Source organism: Myotis myotis, unplaced genomic scaffold (assembly GCF_014108235.1).
Source record: "Myotis myotis isolate mMyoMyo1 unplaced genomic scaffold, mMyoMyo1.p scaffold_m19_p_10, whole genome shotgun sequence".
NCBI lineage: Eukaryota > Metazoa > Chordata > Mammalia > Chiroptera > Vespertilionidae > Myotis > Myotis myotis.
Genome location: NW_023416314.1, coordinates 34,304,075 through 34,323,985, shown reverse-complemented (window position 1 = coordinate 34,323,985; position 19,911 = coordinate 34,304,075).

The window sequence follows — 19,911 nt, the reverse complement described above, 5'->3', positions numbered from 1 at the left end:
GGTAGGAGTTTGGAGAGGGAGGGGGAGGCTGCAACAAGGAGGTGAAGGAACCAGGGTGTGAGGTGAGGCTGGGCAGTCAGAGGCAGATGTCATTTGCTTTAGTCAATGGAATGTTCACCAACCATATACATGCACAGGCTTAAAAAGCACCTGTATGACTGGGCTTACTTTCACTCTTACCCTGTGGCCAGTTTTAAGAACATCCCCACCATAGGAAGGTGAGCCATAGGGAGCAAGACCAAATCACCCTGGTCATCTCAACAAAGGCCATCCTGCTTTAGGCAACAACCAGATGAGCCTGAAATATGTGAGTGAGCCCAACTGAGACCAAATGGACCACCCACCCAAATAGAGCCTTAGATCGCCCATCTTCAGATTTGTGTGAAATAAATGTTTATCATTTTAAGCCACTGAGTTCCAGGGTGGTTTCTGTGTGTGCAGGTGGAACAGCAGGGGGAGGAGCAGAGAGGTGTCAAGAATGATTCTGAGGTTCCTGATTTATATAAGCTGGACAATTATTGGAGCCATTCTCTGAGATAGGACCACGATTTACACTGCCAAGTAAAACAGCCCTGTGAAGGAGACCAGGAAGGAGCCCTTCAGCCACGGCTGGGAAACAAGAAGGCTGCTTTGCCAAGAATGATGATCACATTTGGAAGCAGCAGCTCATCCAATTTGGACTGTATACAATTTCTAGGTCATTGTTTTGCTCTTGAGTCTAAATGACCACGGATCAAATTCTCACTCAAACGCTCAATTTTTATTGGACTGTGGTGAGTCAACTGATTTTCTTGAATTTAAGCTGGAAAACATGTACTATAACTTATAGATGTAAAATTTTTGTGAGGATTACATAAGAAGCAGTTAAAGCAAAATCCACATGGACTGGCATTTAATGCATACCCAAAGCATATTTTTTATTATAATATAATTATACCAATTTCTCTTCAGACTGTTCTTCAGCTGCTGGGATTCCTCCCTCAAGTCTCCAAGACTTTCTAATGCTTTGAACTTGACTCTGGATTTACCAAATCCCCCAAAGCCCTCCTAAACTATTTTAATACTCCGTCACTCCCACTTTTCAGAATTCCCGGAATTCTGGAAGCTTGTATACATTAACTCATCATATACCTATTGAGCGCATACTATATGCTAATCACAAAGGGAAATAATTAAAAGGCACTGATTTGCCCTATTCAGAAATGCCAAACACCACATGATCTCATATTTTCATTTAAAAATGAGTATTCATTTCAATTTTCAGTTTACAAATTGCTTTGGTACACATAATTTCCTTTCACATTTACAAAAGCCCTGCATAGAAACAGGACAAGTGTTAGCAGCCTAATGCCCCTTTCAGAGGTGAGTGTAGGCTTGCTGGCCATACTCCTTACCCCCTTATCATTTGGAAGGCAACTTGACTATAGAGCTTATCAGATTTTATTTATTTTGTAACGTGTTGATCATCCTCACTTATATGGAAGCTTCTGACCTCAGAGACCATGGGTTAGTTATCCCTGTATTGTCAGCATCTAACTATATGACTGCCAAAAGATAGGACCTTAATAAGTATTTGCTGCATAGCCTAGGGTCAGTGAGTATAGGGTCAGTGATTTATCAAATCCACATCATAAATCAGCAGCAGACCTGGAGTTGGAATATAGTTTTCCTTTCTCCCAATTCAGTCTTCCCTCCATTACAATATGCTGTCTTCTATTAATTTCATATTTCTGTGACTGATTTTATAAAGCAGAGTAAAAAGGGGGACAATGTATTAAGAGTATAGGGTATATTGCCCTGGCCAGTGTGGCTCAGTTGGTAGAGTATCCTCTTATGCACCAAGAGGTTGCTGGTTCAATTCCCAGTCAAGGCACATGCCCTGGTTGTGGGCTCGATCCCCAGAAGGGGACCTGCAGGAGGCAGTTGATTGATGTCTCTCTCTCTATCCCTCTCTTCTTCTCTCTCTCTCTGAAATCAATAAAAATGTATTTTAAAAGAGTATAGGGTATATCTATAAAACACCTACAAATAAATAAAAGGTGGTGGGGAGCCAAAGAAATAATATTTGCTCAGTGTCTCTTATTCACAGGAAATGTGTTATTTTATTTAATAGTTAGAGCAACTCTATGAGGTCAGCATTATACCTCTCTACAGATGAGGAAACTGAAATTTATAGAGGTAAACTTGGGTAGGGTTTCGCTGCAAGTAATTGTGAGGCTGACATTATAACCCAAGTGAGTTACGATTCGGTGCTTGTTCACTTTTTGTCATAGCCCACATTGAGGAAAAGGAATGTGTGGACACACTGACAAATGGCTGGATGGATGAATGCTCTATTTTTTGGACCGACTTTAAGTTGAGAGAATGGGCCTAAATATGAGCTTTTCATATTCAGAAGCTGGGCCTCCTAGTCCTCAACCTGTCATTTTTGCTCCTGTGGCTTTGTAAATAATGTATTTTTGTCATTTTATAAAATGACTCTGATTAGAAAGGGATTGATCATTTCCTAAGACTGTTTTGTAAGAGATGCCTAAAGCCACTCGGCATCCCCTGTCGGTGCTTATTTCTCTGTTTTTGATAAAATATAATTGTCTTAAGTCTTTCAGGATTGATTAGATGGAATTTTCAAAAGGAAAGCTGTCTTATTACTGACCCCACATCCTTTAGTTAATATTTTTTTTTCTAATTTTACTTCAAAGATGAAAGTTTCTTAATTAACCATCAGAGGTTCTCAGAAGCTAAGTATATTAAAATCATATTATGCCTTCCTGAGGCTCTCCTTAGATTTTTTATTAAGCAAAGCTATTGGAAGTAAAGATATGAGGGTAATCGTATCTACATATAATGAAGAAAGACATACTTATTAGTTTTCTATTCTAATCAACATCACTGCCACACTGGAGAAGTCAATTATTTTGTAATATTTAAGAATACTAATAAAAATGAATGTTATTTAGCTAAATCCTATTAGCTCTGGAAATGAGAAACAAGAATATCAGCCTAGGAAAAAAAAATATCAGCTTAATTTCAAATGTAATTTAGTGAATGTGCGTCAAAGCAACTCAATTATTCTCAATGGTTATTTATTCATCACCTGCCATGTGCCCATCTTCCTTGGTTCTGAAAGGTAGAATGAAGACGTTGACCCTGCCCTCATTGAGCTCATGATTTCATAGGAAAGACTGATTTTTAACTGGTACACAGGTGGAAATGGACATGTGCTGTAATAAAGGTAGATGCAAAGCAATGAAGGGCTGGGGAATTTGTGTGTATAGGGGGCATTAAGCCCTGATTTGCCAATTTCCTTGGTATAAACACTTCCACCAAAATCAATGTTCACAATACCAGTTCAAAAGCTTTCAATTTAAACATTGGCTTAAAAATTCTTGAGTATTAAACAATCAGCTCTCATGACTTTTATAAGCTGGTTCAAACATTCCACTGGAAGTGTGGGGGAAGCATAAAAACAACAACATTCATTAATCTGGCCTGGAATGGAGGGAGAATGGGATTCAGAGCAGAGGGAAATTGAGCTATGCCTTAGGGATGAGCAAGGAGGGAGGATGGAGAACAGGGAATGCTCCAAGCAAGAGAGAATGTCCTATGCAAATTTAAGAAAAGAATGGGTGTTGTGCTGGGGTGTGAGTGATCTGAACTGCTGAGTCTGGGGTATGAAAACTGAGTGTTACATTGGGGCCAGATTGTAAAGAACTGTGAATGCCACACTAGGAGTGATAATTCCTTTCTATAGAAAATTGAAGTTTCTGGAGGGTCTCACAAAACCTATTTGAAGAAAAACTACTGAAATAGCCAAAGCACAGATGGATTCTGCCAAATGGCCAGGCATTCTGCAAACACAGTTATTTTCAAAATGACTGATTTCTTGGCTAAATTTTATTGTTTTTCAAAGAATTTGGCTCATTTAGAAGCATGGCCATAGGAAGGAGGAGAAAGTTAAGGAAAAAAGATGGAGGTAATAAATTGAAATGCAGCTGTTACAGAAATCTAGGAGTATTACAAAAGAGTAATGGGTGCTCATATAGAAAATATGGAAGATATAGGCAAGAAAAAAGAAGAAAATAAGAATTTCTTGTCATCCTTTCACCTAAATATAGCAGCTTTTATCATTTTTATGTTTGTCTTTCTGGTATTTTATGCATGTATTTATTATGTACCTATTTCCAAAATTGAAAGTCATTTCTTACTATGTATGTTTTAGTAAATTACTCATGAGCAATGCCCCAGGTTGGCATGTGTTATTCTGCACACTCAATCCTAACAATTGCATAGTATTCCATATCATGGAGGCCATTTAATTTGTTTATCATATCCACCATTTATGGACATTAAGGTGTTTCAACTTTTAACTAATTTTTGAAAAGCAAATATTAGTGAAATAATGTAAAACAAGACTTTGCAGTTATTACACTAATCACTTCCTTATCCCTAGCACCTCCCTTCCCTTGTGTAGCAATTTGTGGAGAAATCTTCTATATTTCACATATGAAATCAAGTTCTCACATGTTTTAGGACATGCATAATCTTTCCGTGATGCCAGCTAAATGCCTTGTCCTGTTGCTTCTCTCTTCCTCCACGCCTTACCTACAGCATATGGGTTGTTTATGTGGCAAGTATCTGGATAGCCAAATATATACTGGTGGAAATGAAATAGCACACTAGTATTATAGCTGTCTTCTTGGCACACTGGTTAAAGGTCACTGACACAGGAAGGGGGCATTCACTTCAGTTAATAGCCAGCAAATCCTTCAGGTGCCTGGGAAACAATTCACACAACACGTCCTAACTGAGGGCACACTGTGCGCTGAACATGGCTCTTGGGATACTGAACATTCCACCTGGGATCAAGCTATGGGTAGCCATAAGCTTTAGTCTTGGGCATTTGGACTTGATTATGCAACTTGCATAGTTATGGAAGAGTCCTCAACAGGAAAAAAAAATATATATCTATGCACAACCGCAAAGAAATGATCTGTTATGGATGACCCTTGCTTGGGTATTTGGGGAGAAGGCTTTCTTCCAAGTGAAATATACTTTTTCTTCGAAGTGATATATTGCATCACTGAAATAATGCAACAAATTTGGGAAATATATATCTGCTACATACCAGACACCCTATTGAAAGAGAAGGGAAGCAAAGTAAATCACTGCCTTTTTTAAAATGCCTAGTGAATTTGGGAGTAAAGTTCATGAGCAAGAAGTTGCAAAGCAACAGAGTAAATGCTATCATAGAAGCATCCAATACAGGGACATGAGAGAGCAGAATTGACTGCCAGATGGGAGTGGTGACAGGAAGTGGTCAAGCACTGTTTCATGCAATGGTGATGTTTGGAGTGGATTTTAATGTATGAATGGAAACTTTTAGGCAGACAGAAGGAAGGGTATTTCAGAGACAGAAAACAATATGTGCAATATGTGCAAAGGCATATATATATGCTGGAGGCCTGGTGCATGAAATTAAATTTGTGTATGGGGGTGCCCCTCAACCCAGCCTGCACCCTCTCCAATCCGGGACCCCTCGGGGGATGTCTGACTGCTTCTCACAATCCGGAAAGGCTGGCTCCTAACTACTCACCTGCCTGCCTGCCTGATCGCCCCTAACTGCTCCCCTGCTGGCCTGATTGCCCCTAACTGCCTCTGCCTCGCTCCATACCCAAGACCCAGGCTTCCCTCCTTTTGGCCGGCCGCAGGCACCTAGGACCTGGGCCAGCTTTGCCTGGGCCGGCCACAGCTGTAGGGGACTATGGGTGGGTGGCTTCACCTGGGCTGTGGCTGCAGGCACCCAGGACCATGGGGCAGGTGACTTGTCCCTCTCCCGGGCCGCAGCCAAAGGCACTGGCGCCTGGGACTCAGGGCAGGTGGCATGTCCCTCTCCAGTGGCACAGCCTGGCTGGTCCCCATTCCTCTATTGTGAGCTCATTTGTGCCTGGCTGGTCCTCATTGCTCTCTCCTCAGTGTTGAGTGTCTGAGCCATTACAGCATGATGGCGTGAAGGCATGATGACTATTTGCATATTAGCTCTTTATTATAAAGGATAGCTTTTCATTATTCAATATATATATATATTAGGACTCCAGCATGTGACTCGAATTCGTGCGGTGCCACCCACCCTCTGCTCTGGCCCTGCCTCCCTCTCCGACCCTTGAAGCAGCCACGGCTGCTGCTGATCAGGCCCTTCCACAGGGCAGGTGCGTGGAGGCCCCTGCCGCCCCACCCCCAATGTTGTCTGTGCAACCACCTGTCCGGTCGACCCGTTATGGTGTCCCAGTTAATTAGCATATTTCTCTAATATATATATATATACACATATATACACACACACACACACACACACACACACACACACACACACACATATATATATATACACTGAGTGGCCAGATTATTATGACCACCCCATCAGTACTTTGTTGGGCCACCTTTTGCCTTCAATACTGTGGCGATTCTTCTTGGCATTGACTCCATGAGATGTTGAAAGGTGATGCGAGGAATCTGACACCATGCCTGATGAATAGCACTGTCCAGTTCTGTGAGATTTGATGGTTGTGGAACCAACTGCTTGATGGCTCTTTTAACTTTGTCCCACAAATGCTCGATTGGGTTGAGATCTGGTGATTGTGGGGGACACCTAAGCAAGGTAAAGTCTCCCTCATGTTCTTGAAACCTCTCCTGCACAATACGAACACTGTAACATGGTACATTGTCTTGTTGGAAGAATCCATCTCCATTGGGACACTCCATCAACACCATAGGATGAACTTGATCAGCAACCAAACTTAGGTATGTTGTGCCATTCAGATGTTGTTCCACATGAATTAAAGGGCTCAAATCATGCCAGGAAAACATGCCCCAAACCATAACACTGCCCCCACCAGCTTGAAGGGTTGTGCTCATGCATGTGGGGTGCATGCTTTCATGTTGTTTCCACCAAATTATCACTCTGGCATCTGCATGATGCAACTGGAAACATGAATCATCAGACCACATGACGTTTTCCAATGCTCGATTGTCCAATCCTTGTGTTCCTGTGTGAATTGGAGAGGTTTTATCTTGGTAACTGCGGACAGCAAAGGTTCAAACAGACCTTCGGCTGTTTTGCTGATACTTGCTCCATGGCTCTGAGCACCAACAATCATCCCATGTTCAAAGGCAGTTAAATCGCATTGTTTACCCATATCTTCAGAAAAAAAATCACTCTACTGTTGTGGTAAACAACCTGCTTCCCTATTTATAATGGTCTGGCCCTCTAGCAACTTCAGTGCAAAATTATAGCTAATTTGCCTATAAAAGTCAGGTGGTCATAATAATCTGGCCACTCAGTGTATATATAGATATCCTATATAAGAAAAGGCTAATATGCAAATCAACCGAACAGCAGAAAGACCAGTCACTATGATGTGCACTGACCACCAGGGGGCAGACATTCAACGCAGAAGCTGTCCCAAGCCTGCAGGGCCCAGGCCAGGCAAAGAAGGTGCCAGCGGGGTCCCCTGATTGCCCCCACCCCCCTGGTTGCCCTGCAGAGGGACGTGACCGGTGGCAGCGGGAGATGGGGCCAGCGAGTGGGCAACACTAGGCCAGCCAAGGCGGTTTCCAGTGGGAAACCGCTAGTCACCCCACTGATCAGCCCTGATCACCAACCAGTCCTAGGGACCCTACCCATGCATGAATTTTGTACACCGGGCCTCTAGTGTGTGTGTGTGTGTGTGTGTGTGTGTGTGTGTGTGTGTGTGTGTGTGTGTGTTGTGTAATGAAAGGCAGTATATGTCACCCAAAGAGTGACTATTAGCTGTAGAGCTGTAGAGTTGAACCTGAAGATTGACATATATGGTCATATCTGAACTGTTAAAAATTCAAGCAGCACCGTGGGTGATAGGTTGTAAGGTGACAAGATTAAAACACACACACACACACACACACACACACACACACACACACAAATAAAAACTGGAAATCTAGGTGGAGATATAATGGTAGCCTGGATGAAAGTAATGGCAATGGGGTAAAGCGGACAAGCTAGACATAAAAGGTATTAGGATATATAAATGGAGAGGGTTTGGTGAATAGATATGAGGATGGTGAAGAAAAATAATATGCGGCTCCCTGATTTCTGGATGGGGTGGCTTATTAGATGATAGAAATAGTAAAGAGATTGAAAACAGCAGGAGAAACAAGTTTCATGGGTTTCGCTTTGGGCATAATGCTTTGGAGATACTATGAGATATCTGAGTGGGAATGTCCAGGTAGCAATGGCTTATATTGCTAGACCTTGCTGAATATTACTGGGATACTGTGACTAATGAGACAGTAAAAAGTTAACATTTTTTTCATGTTCCAATTTTTTATCAAGATCACAGCTTGGGTCTTTTACCATGTACAAACCAGAGGCTAAAGGACTTTGCGGCTTCACAGCTGGACTCTATGGCTTTTCCTCTTTGCAGCAAGACCCATAGAGCATCTGGAGTAACTGCTGAGAACTCCATGTATGACATCCCCTAATTAAGATCACCACCAAGTTAGGGATTGCTGGAAGCAGGAAAGAGGTAAAGTGCATTTAGGATCAAACTGAAACCAACACCAGGTCTAGTAGGGATGCTGATTGAAGTGGTAGCATTTGCCATGCTCAGCTTTCATTTTCCTTTGGAATACCACATTTGCAGGAAAACATTGTCAGTTGTCTTTTTACCTTGCATGTTCAGATGAAACAGATTTACATAATAAATTCACTAATTTATTTGATCAACTTTTATTGAGTGCCTATTATTTAAGGTTAACCTTGTTTTAATTTGGGGAATCAGAGATGAATAATATTTGGTACTAAAACAAGACATGGCCCTGCCTCCCCAGGGACACAAAAATAGTTGTTTTTCTTCATTATTATTGTGATAGCTATTATGGATATCATTAATTTAAAAGATAATGGTTATATGTTGTGTGTGGATTTGATGAAGAAAACCTTGATCTTCCTTATCCCCAGAGAAGGGACATACACTGCTGGGCTAAATTATTCTCTCTTCCATTCCCTTCAGCAAGGAACAAATGTAAGGTAATGCAAGAGTTCCTCTGGACTATACTTAAGCTCATAGGTGTGTGGGGGGCAGTTTTTATGCTGATTTTTAGGCTCTCATTCTGACTATTTTGATTTATTAAGTCTTAGGTATAAAAATGACAATTTTTATTTTTATTTTTATTTTTACAAGCACAAAATTCTGAAGAACCTGCTTTGTTGGGTGCACTTTGAAAAACATGGTTATGTGTTGAACACAACCGGGCTGTAAGGTCTGGCTGATTAGAATGTCAGTTTCAACTTTATTATTGGCAGTGTGACCATGGATAGGTTTTTATAAACACTATTTGAGCTTCTGATTATTCTCCTAGAAAAATGACTCTATGAGACATTTTTGTAAAACAGAATGAAATTTTGTATGCAAAACAATTACTCTTTAATTTTTTTTTTTATTGATTGATTTTAGAAAGAGAGAGGAAGAGGGAGAGAGAAAGAGTGAGACAGAGACAGCGAGGGAATGAGAGAGATAAACATTGATTTGTTGTTCCACTTATTTCTGCATTCATTGATTGATTCTTGTATGTGCCATGACTGGGGATCAAACCCACAACCTTGGTGCATCAGGAAGATTCTCTAACCAACTGAGTTACCTGGCCAGGGTTAATAATTACTATTTTATTGATGCTTGTTTTTAGATTTACTTCTTTTTTTATGCTTCAATTAGCACTCTGTTTTGTACTTCTAATCTAGCATTTACCCTTTGATTACAATTCCTTTTGTATCCACTTTTTTTCTCATTGAATTCTGAAACACTCAATACAGGGATTTGCCTTCGCTTCATTTCTATGTCCTCAGAATGTCCACAGAGCAGGCATACACCAAAGTTCTTTCTTAGCAAGTAATCCTTATACCCTGGTACTTTCTTTACCTTTTGATCTTGTACCAAAATGATCATGAGGTTGTTTACAAGAGTCACATATCTTACAACTCACTCATTCTCCTTTCTCTTTTTATAGAACAACATATTTGGCACAAAATGGTATTACACATTCTTTAATTCCCCAGTCAGGAGGAAATGCCCAATTTAAATCAAGGAATGATAGAACTAAAAGCTTATTTTGACAGTTTATATGCACTCATGTATTTGTTGGCCAAAGAATGATTTGGTGATTTGGGTTATAGCCTGTAAGCTGTCAAATGCATTTACTATATCTAATTATGTCTGTTACTTCAGAAAATACTTATTGAGCTCACATTGTATGGCAGACACTGTGTTGGGTGGTAGGGATATACAATGAACAAAATGGTCTTTATGGGTTAGTAATGATAGCAAACCAATATATAGATAATTTTAATACTACGTGGTTCATATTCTGAAAGTGCAGAATATTTTGTGACCTACTGTAAAGGGAGAGGGAAAGTGTCCAGAAGATTATATCCACGAAGAAATCTGAAAGAGTACAGAGTGACAAGGCAAAGAAAAAATGTGCTCCAGGGAGGAGCGATAGGATGTGTAAAACTAGGAGATGATGTGTTCTTCATCTTACAATAAGCAAGTGGGCAGTCTGATTGTGAGAGGAGAGGCTGGAGCAATAAATGTGGAACTTTGTCATGGAGAAACTTTTTTTTGCTCAGGTTAAGGCATTAGCTTTGTCATGAATATTAAAGGAAACCATTAGAAAGTTTTAACTACAGCCCAGCAGGTATGGCTCAGCAGTTGAACATTGATCCATGCACCAAGAGGTTGCTGCTTAGATTCTTGGTCAGGGCACATACTTGGGTTGTGGGTACATCCCCATTGGGGGGTATGCAGGAGGCTACCAATAGATGTTTCTTTCTCATTGATGTTTCTATCTCTCTTTTCCTCTCTCTAAAAAAATCAATAAAAACGTATCTAAAAATTATACTCGATATAATTAGTTAAGAAAAAAAATTCTAAGTCCATATGTGACATTATCATAGTTATAATTCTAAGTTCATGTTTTTTGCCCACCATAAATTTTGCCTTTAACTGAAGTTTTTTTCTAAATATTTATTAGATGCATTAATAGATTTTCCTATGAAATGTGAGCTTCACTTTTATAATCACTTATGAGTTAAATATCTAATAAGAGCTGGTTACACTTAATAATTGAACATAATAAAATAGTTATTTCAAAAGAGAGAACTTTTATGTATGTATTTTTTAAGTGGCATGTTGTCTTTAAGATCACATTAGAAAATATCTAGTATACATGGCTTCTAACTGGTATTACGTTACACAGACTCCCCTGATTGTTCAATTTTATTGTTCAGAATAAATTGGCTTATACTGTAGTAAGAACCCCCAACTCTCAGTGACTTTAAAGAAAGCAACATGGTATCCAATGTACAAGTGCACTGTGGATGATCAGCAGTGGAATGTGCAGTGGAATGTGCGTTGCTGACTCTAGTCCCTGGGACATTCAGGTTAATGGGGAGGCTGACTTCTTGAAAGTTGCCAGACAGTGGAACAGAAGGAAGGGGAAACCCTAGAGCAGTGGTCGGCAAACTCATTAGTCAACAGAGCCAAATATCAACAGTCCAACGATTGAAATTTCTTTTGAGAGCCAAATTTTTTAAACTTAAAATATATAGGTAGGTACATTGTTATTAACTTAATTAGGGTACGCCTAAGGCTTAGGAAGAGCCACACTCAAGGGGCCAAAGAGCCGCATGTGGCTCGCGAGCCGCAGTTTGCCAACCACGGCCCTAGATAATCCTACAGTGCAGCCCAAACAAACTTTGCAGAATTGTTCTCACTCAAATACAAGGAAGAATTCAAGCCTATCATATACCCTGAAGAGGAAGATAGCAAAAACATCTGACAAACACCATTAATTATGATCACATCAATGAAATAGCCACGCCGCCTAAAAGAAAAGATAAAATGCCATACTACCACCAGATCCAGGAATGCCCAACACCCTGGAGAAGAGTTTACTATCTAGGAGCTCAGTGGTGGTTCATGGTGGGGGAAACAAAACAGATGGCGTTTGTCATCTTAGGTTCATGACATTAAGAAGCCTCGTCTTTCTAAAGAATGCAGTGTTTCTCCCTAGTCAGTGTGGCTCAGTGGACACAGTATAAGCCCGCAGATTCTGATCAAGGGCATATACCTTGGTTTCAGGCACAATCCCTGGCCCTGGTTGGGCTGTTTGCGGGAGGCAACCAAACCCTGTGTCTCTCTTATGTCAATGTTTTTTTTTTTTTTCTCTCTCTCTCTCTCTCTCTCTCTCTCTCTCTCTCTCTCTCTCTCTCTCTCTCTCTCTCTCTTCCTATCCTTTCTACTTTCTCCAAAAATCAATGGAAAAATATGCTCAGGTGAGGATTAACTACAAAAGAATCCCAGGTTTCTCTATCATGCCTACATTCTCTTCCCCTTGGCACACAACTCCAGGGTTTTTGCCAAATTAAAGCCTAGTCTATATGCCTATCTCAAAGGTATGCTTTTTGGAGTATCGTAGCTACTTTTCCTTCCTATACACCCAATTTTTACATATATGTATAATCAGAAACTTCAATCACTATAAAAAAAAAACAGGGCAAAAAAAATAATACTATGCTGAGTGAAGCACAAATCTTTATTTCTTTTGGCTCCAGCATTTTCTGATGAAATTAAACAGCACAGCAGTAGCATTCACCGGACCCTCATCTCCTTTGTCATGGCCAATGCAGTGCAGTCCTGAGATTTATAACATACAGACAAAGCTGCAGCCTTGTGATTACTGTCTGCTCTTGCAGGCACCAATTCTTTTAGCCAGCAAAACTGAAGAATACTTGGAGGTGGTGTAATGGGAAAGTTACAGGAACCTGGAGAAGTGGATCTAAATCCTGGCTCTGCCACTTACTAGTTGTATACACTTGACAAAATTAACCTCTATAGGCTCAGTTTCGTAAAATGTCAACTGAAAATAATAAGATGCCCACACCATGAGGTTGTTGTGATAAGGTAATGTCACATGCAAAATATACAGAAAATGCCTGGCTGCTATTATGAGTGGTATCATCACACTTTACAAGCAGCCAGAGAGTGTTGTTTTATGATTTATAGTCTATTCATCTGTGAACTTTGGGTAAAAATATAAAATCCTCCTGTAAAACCACATTTCTTGGTCTCCTACGGAAGCTACATGTGTCATCGCTGACAATCCTGTGTAGAGATGTAGGTGTTTGTTGCCCCCTGAACTTCATTCCAGTAAAATCCCTTTCTAGCTCATGCTGCAAAGGTCAGCATCTCAAAGATATGAAACCAAAAATGGCAAAATAACAACAAAAAACTGTATAGTAATTTTTCATTTTTTGAAGGTCCAAAGATTCAGGGAACCAATTTTCAATGAGCATATACCTTGGTTTCGCCCCTATTAGAATTCCAGAAATGCAGATATCATTTTCATCTGGACTTAGAAGCAGGTCAAGTATGTGGTTAGTGCAAGATCAGGATTTGAATAAATACTTTATTGAGTCATCTAGCCCCATGATGGGTACATGGCTAACCTTAACTAGGTGGTAACATTGCATTTCATGAACTTCAGACTCCTTTAACTGCAAAACAAAGGGGTGAGTCTCAAGGTGTGCAAACTCAAGTGCTTTGAGTGGTCTATTAATATTAAAACAAGTTCATAAAGGCACCTGATATAATTCAGGAAGGAGTGGTGGGGACTGTGGCTAATTAAAGAGGTGCCCCCCAAAGGTTTTATATAGGACTATTTTTTAACACTAAATATATCCAATAAAACCCATCCTCTGGAGAATGAACTCTCATCCTGCAGGCTGCTTGTTTGTAACCGCTTGGAGTAATAATTCAAGTCCTTCCCTACATTAATGCTGCCTGTCCACAGCTTGGCTGCTGCCAGCCCTGTTAATTTTCATTTTTTTAATGAGATGCTTATAATGCTTTGCATGTAATTTCAGATAACTTTGTCACCTCATTTATCAAGGATGCCTGTCTTATCAGTAACTGATTTTGAATTCTAGATAATACTATTTACATCCAATCCCGGAATACAGGTTAAATGGCTGAACTGTTACTTATTCACTTACATTCCAGACATAAGGTATCACTAGATCCAGAAATGAATTATCCCTGGTGGGATCTCTTTGACACATGGCTCTAGGAACTCATCATTTAGATGTCAGTCATTCCCTCCTCCTGGCTTCGATGTCTCACAGGTTTCCTGACAACAATTAGGGAGACTAAAATTACTCATAATCACAATCACACCTGCTTTCCTTATTGGCTCACAGGCAATTTACTTCTCTCAGCTTTTCTGTCACATAGCAGACCCTGGGTGTTACTTTTGCAAACTTCAATTACAGACATTCAATCTGACAGCTTCCCTGAAGTCATTATTCTGCCCCCTATTTTCTGATATCTATCTCAAATGTTTGGGTAAAAGTGTGAATATATATATATATATTTTTTTTTTCAACCATCCAGATGGTTAGAAATATCCAGATGTGTATTTAGACATGCTTCTGGGTGATGGTTGTGACTGTAAGTTTTGAGGTTACGTAGAACCAAATTTTTCTACTACCTGCCTCCCTTTGTGCATCCAAAACTCATCAACATATCTGCTCACAGGAATGTTCATCTACACCTGAGTCACCCTTCAGCCTCTCACTAGACATGACCGAAGGTTTGAAATTTCAGGCTTCTTTCCTCTTCCCCACCATTTTCTGGAACAGGACTGGAATCGCTTTGACATTTATTTTCCCACTGATATGACGCATGCTGCCAGTTCTCTTAGAAGGCAAAAACAGCTTCTGTCAGTATTATTGGAAACAGCAATTTTCTTTTTCTGTTACAACAATAACAACTATCACCAACAATTCATGAGGGTCTGGAATGTGTTAGACACTTAGCCAGTGGCTATAGATATCTTTAGATATTTATTCATAAGAAATTAAAATGTTGGTTTTTGGTTCCCATTTTGCAGATTAAAAAACAAAACAAACAACAACAACAACAACAACAAAAACACTAACTGGCTTCAGCGCTCAGTTTCCTAATATGGCACATAAATGACACGTGGAATTCTAATGCACTTTTGTGTGATTCCAAGCAAGAATATTAACAACAGTAGCTGTATGTGTTACTTTGCTAAGTTCAAGCCTTCAAGCACACACTATTCCATTTAACTCTTGCACCACTCATGTGCTATATATGACTCTCCCCACTGTGTTGATGAGCTAAATATTATTCACCTATTTTAATTTTAGTTTCTTCCAAGTCTGTGTCTCTTTAAGTTTTTCTCAATTTTCATTTATTTTTTTTAAATTCCCCCAATTAAACACTGATTTTGTTAATGTCTCAATACAGTTTGTAACTTAATGGTGGGATTCTTAATGCATGCAACATATTGCTTAGTTTTAACCAGATGGGTTAAAGAAATTAAACCTCTTGGTGTTATTTATTTATACTTCAAATCTTTCCCTATTTAGCTTTCCCATAAAACTGTACTTTTTGTGTAAGAGTGTCTCCTCTTCAAGGCTTTCACTTTTCACATCTTAACAAAACAAGTGTGATAGAAAGAACAGGCTGTTGGGTAACTGAATGCCAGCTCATCTCCTGCAAATTAGCTGTGTGATCTCAGAAAATTAACCTAGACTTTCTGACTTTTAATTTGCTCACTTACAACATGGGCATACAGCACCTTCACACACACACACACACACACACACACACACACACACACACACACACGATGACTTTAAAGATTCAAGTAGATTAGAGAGTGAAAACACCTGTCTTATGGCAGTTGTTCAGTAGATGTTACTTCTCATTCTATGTGACATCCCTGTGCTTTCAGTCTGTCCAGAGAACATCTAGTACATTGTCAAAATCTCTCTTGTCATGCAGTCTCCATCCAAACATGAATAGTTTGGTAAAGTGTCTGACACAGTATCTGGAATTCAATCTGTTTTAGCTCCTCCCTTATTTCCTCTAATTTTTCTAATTTCTATAACCTGTACATGATGCTTGAGACATAGGAACTGTCCCTAGAACTTGACTAAGTAATTGAAATAAATGAACCTGGGAGTTGTGCCCTACGTGTGTTTAATCCTCAACAATAATTCTCTAAGATGGTATAAGCTCCATTTTAATAATGAAAAAACTGAGGCCAGAGGTTAATGAAAGCCTCCAAGCCACACAGCTAATGATTGTCAGAGGCATGGGTTTAATCCTGGTTTTCTTGTCATATTCAAAGTATTCTGATATTCCTAATTATCTCTTTCTTCATCATAAACATACCCCAACTAAATCTATATTTAAAATGTGATACTTTATCATAAACTTTTGTATTAATCTAAAATTTAAAAATATTGCATTAAATATCATTTATCTTGATTACCTCATTTTTAAGCTACCCTTAAATTTGGCATCTGGTGAATAATATACTCAATTCACCCTATTTCCAACCCTTTATACACTTTATCATGTTAATTGTCAAGTATCATGTCTGCAGGTACTGTTTTATTTACTCATTCATTCATTCATTCATTCATTCATTCATTCAGAAAACTGCATACAAATGCATGTCTCTATATGAACCGGGCTGTCGATCTTCTTGTAACCTGGTTATAAATAAGACCTTGCTGTTATGGAGCCTGGGGCAGGTTCAGAAGCCCACACTCGAATATTAATGAGTGGGAAATGGATAATTTTATGATTCCTGACCTTTCCGCTTTAATCCATTAGGAAGTATAGATTGGTTAGTAGTTAGCACAACTGGGCAAAAGCTGTCTAAGTGGAAAATTGATCCTGGTAAGTGCATGCATAGTGGTTCCACCATTAATGCTTCCTATTTTAGCATTTTGAACTTTTGCTCACAGATACCTTAAATTCATGCCCCAGTGTGCGAAGCAGAAGGTGCAGAAGACTTGATGTGAGCTTAGAGAGATGTCATTTTTTGCATGCTAATTAAAAGGATAAGTTAAAGTATGACATAAAAACCAGAAGATCAGTACCAGGTTGTAGGAAGCAGCCCCAGGTGTCTCCTCACCCAGGTCAACTGGCCTTTCTAATCACTGAGAAATTTTTGCAGATACTTCCCACTATTAGTGCAAGACCCATTTTTCTTGGCTGCATAGACCTACCCAGAGCTAGCTGCTTCTACTTTACTGTTGAGAGCAACTCAGGCAGAGGGAACACACTGTGATCTATGGCAAGGGCTAGGGAGACCGGACATCTTGACCCACTTCTGACTCATTCACTGTCTGGGCTTCCATTCCACATTTGAAAAGTTAGAAGGCTGAATTGGGTGATCTTTAAGGACCAACACTAGAACTCTATGATCCCTTTGAGTTTCCATTCTAGCCCATACATGCCTCTGAGTATGCCTTTGCACCAGATAAAAGTAGCAAGTACGTTTTATATAAAGTACTGAATCCAATCAATTATAATTCTGTGTTGAGGGATTTCTAAAGCTGCTTCTGGCCCCGGAAGGAAAAGTTCTATAGTTTCCCCAGGGAATGGAGTGGGGTTGAGGACTGGGTCATAGTGGCTTTCTGAATGCACTATAATTGCCTTCCTTGCACTGGATTGGGTGCTCATTGAAGTAAGAATTCTGTTCTTTCATTTTTGTACTCCTGGCATCTAGCTCAGGGCCTAGAAAATAACAGATATTCAATAAATGTTGAAGGATTGGGAGGAATGAAAGAACATCACTTATGTATCTCTAAGGCTCTAAGTATCTAGAAGATAGAGGGTGTTTGTCTTAATATCTGCCTTCCCTCTTCCCAGTACAACCCTTAGCCTGCTGCAGTTCTCAATAACAGGAGGGTGAATGTTTGGGTGAAAGGATAATCCCATAGCACAAAGAATATAACGAAACTCCAAATCCATGGAATAGATGTTCCTCTCAAGTGCACATGGGGCATTTTCATAGATAGAACACATATTGGGTCACAAGCAAAGGCCAAATTCAAGAAGATTGAAATCATATCAAGCATCTTCTCAGACCACAATGAAATAATATTAGAAATAAACTACAATCAAAACAATAAAATAATTCAAACACTTGGAAGCTAAATAGCATGCTATTAAACAATGATTGGTTTAAGAAGAAATTAAAAACATCCAGGAAATGAATGACAATGAAAATACAACAATCCAAAATCTATGGGATAGAATGAAAGCAGTCCTGAGAGGTAAGTTTATAGCTCTACAGGCCTACTTAAAAAAAAAAAAAAAAAAAAAAAAAAAAGAGAAAAAAGAAAAAAGAAAAAAGAAAGAAAAAATGGCAGTAAATCATTTAACTCTACAACTTAAAGAATTAGAAAGAGAGCAACAAGAAAAGCCCAGAGTGAGCAGAAGGAAGGAGATAATAAAGATCAGACAGAGCAGGAATAAATGACATAGAGACCAATAAATAAATAAATAAATAAATAAATAAATAAATAAATGAAACCAAGAGCTGGTTCTTTGAAAGGATAAACAAAATTGATTAACCTCTAGCCAGGCTCAGCAAAAAGCAAAGAGAGAGGACCCAAATAAACAAAATCAGAAATGAAAGAGGCGAAATAACAACAGACCCCACAGAAATACAAAGGATTATTAAAATATTATGAACAACTCTATTCCAACAAATTAGACAATCTGGAGGAAATGTACATATTTCTAGAAAAATACAACCTTCTAAAACTCGATCAGGAAGAATCTAAAAATCTCAATAGGCCAATAACTATGGAAGCAATTGAAGCAGACATCAAAAAGCTTCCAGCAAACAAAAGCCCGAGGTCAGACAGCTTCACAGAGGAGTTTTACCAAATGTTCAAGGAAGAACCTATCCTCCTCAGACTATTCCAAAAAATTCAAGAGGAAGGAATACCAAAAACAGATAAAGGAAACACAATGAAAGAAAATCACGGGCCAATATCCCTCATGCACATAGATGCCAAAATCCTCAACAAAATTCTAGCATATTGGATCCAACATTACATCAGAAAGATCATACATCATGACCAAGTAGTATTTATCCTGGGATGCAAGATGGTACAATATCCACAAATCAATAAATGTGATACATCACATAAACAAATTGATAGATAAAAATCACATAGTCATACCAATTGATGCAGAAAAAACATTTCACAAAAATCAACATCCTTTCTTGATAAAAACTCTCAGCAAGCTGGGAATAGAAGGATCATACTGCAAAATAATAAAATCCATATATGACAAACCCACAGCCAACATCATATTCAATGGGCAAAAACTAAAGCCATTTCCCCTAAGAACAGGAATAAGACAGGGATGCCCACTCTCACCACTCCTGTTTGACATAGTACTGAAAGCCATTTTGATCAGACAAGAATAAATAAAAGGCATCCAAATTGGCAAAGAAGAAGTAAAACTATCCTTATTTGCAGATGACATGATATTGTGCATAGAAAACTCTAAAGACTCCATCAAAATTATTAGATTTAATAAATGAATTCAGCAATGTAGCAGGATATAAAATTAACAAGAAATTTATAACAAGAAATTTATGGCATTTCTATACAACAATAGTGAACTTACAGAAAGAGAGGCTAAAAAACAAACAAACAAACAAACAAAAAATCACAAAACAAAAAAAACCAGACCCATTTACCATCACACCAAAAAATTTAAGATACCTAGGAATAAACTTAACTAAGAAGGTAAAATACCTGTACCCAGAAAACTACAGGACACTGAAAAAAGAGATAGAGGAAGACATAAACAGATGGAGGAACATACTGTGTCCATGGATTTGTAGAATTAACATCATTAACATCATACTACCCAAAGCAATCTATACTTTCAATGCACTCCCCATTAAAATACCAACAGCATATTTCACAGACCTAGAACGAACTCTCCAAAAATTCATCTGGAATAA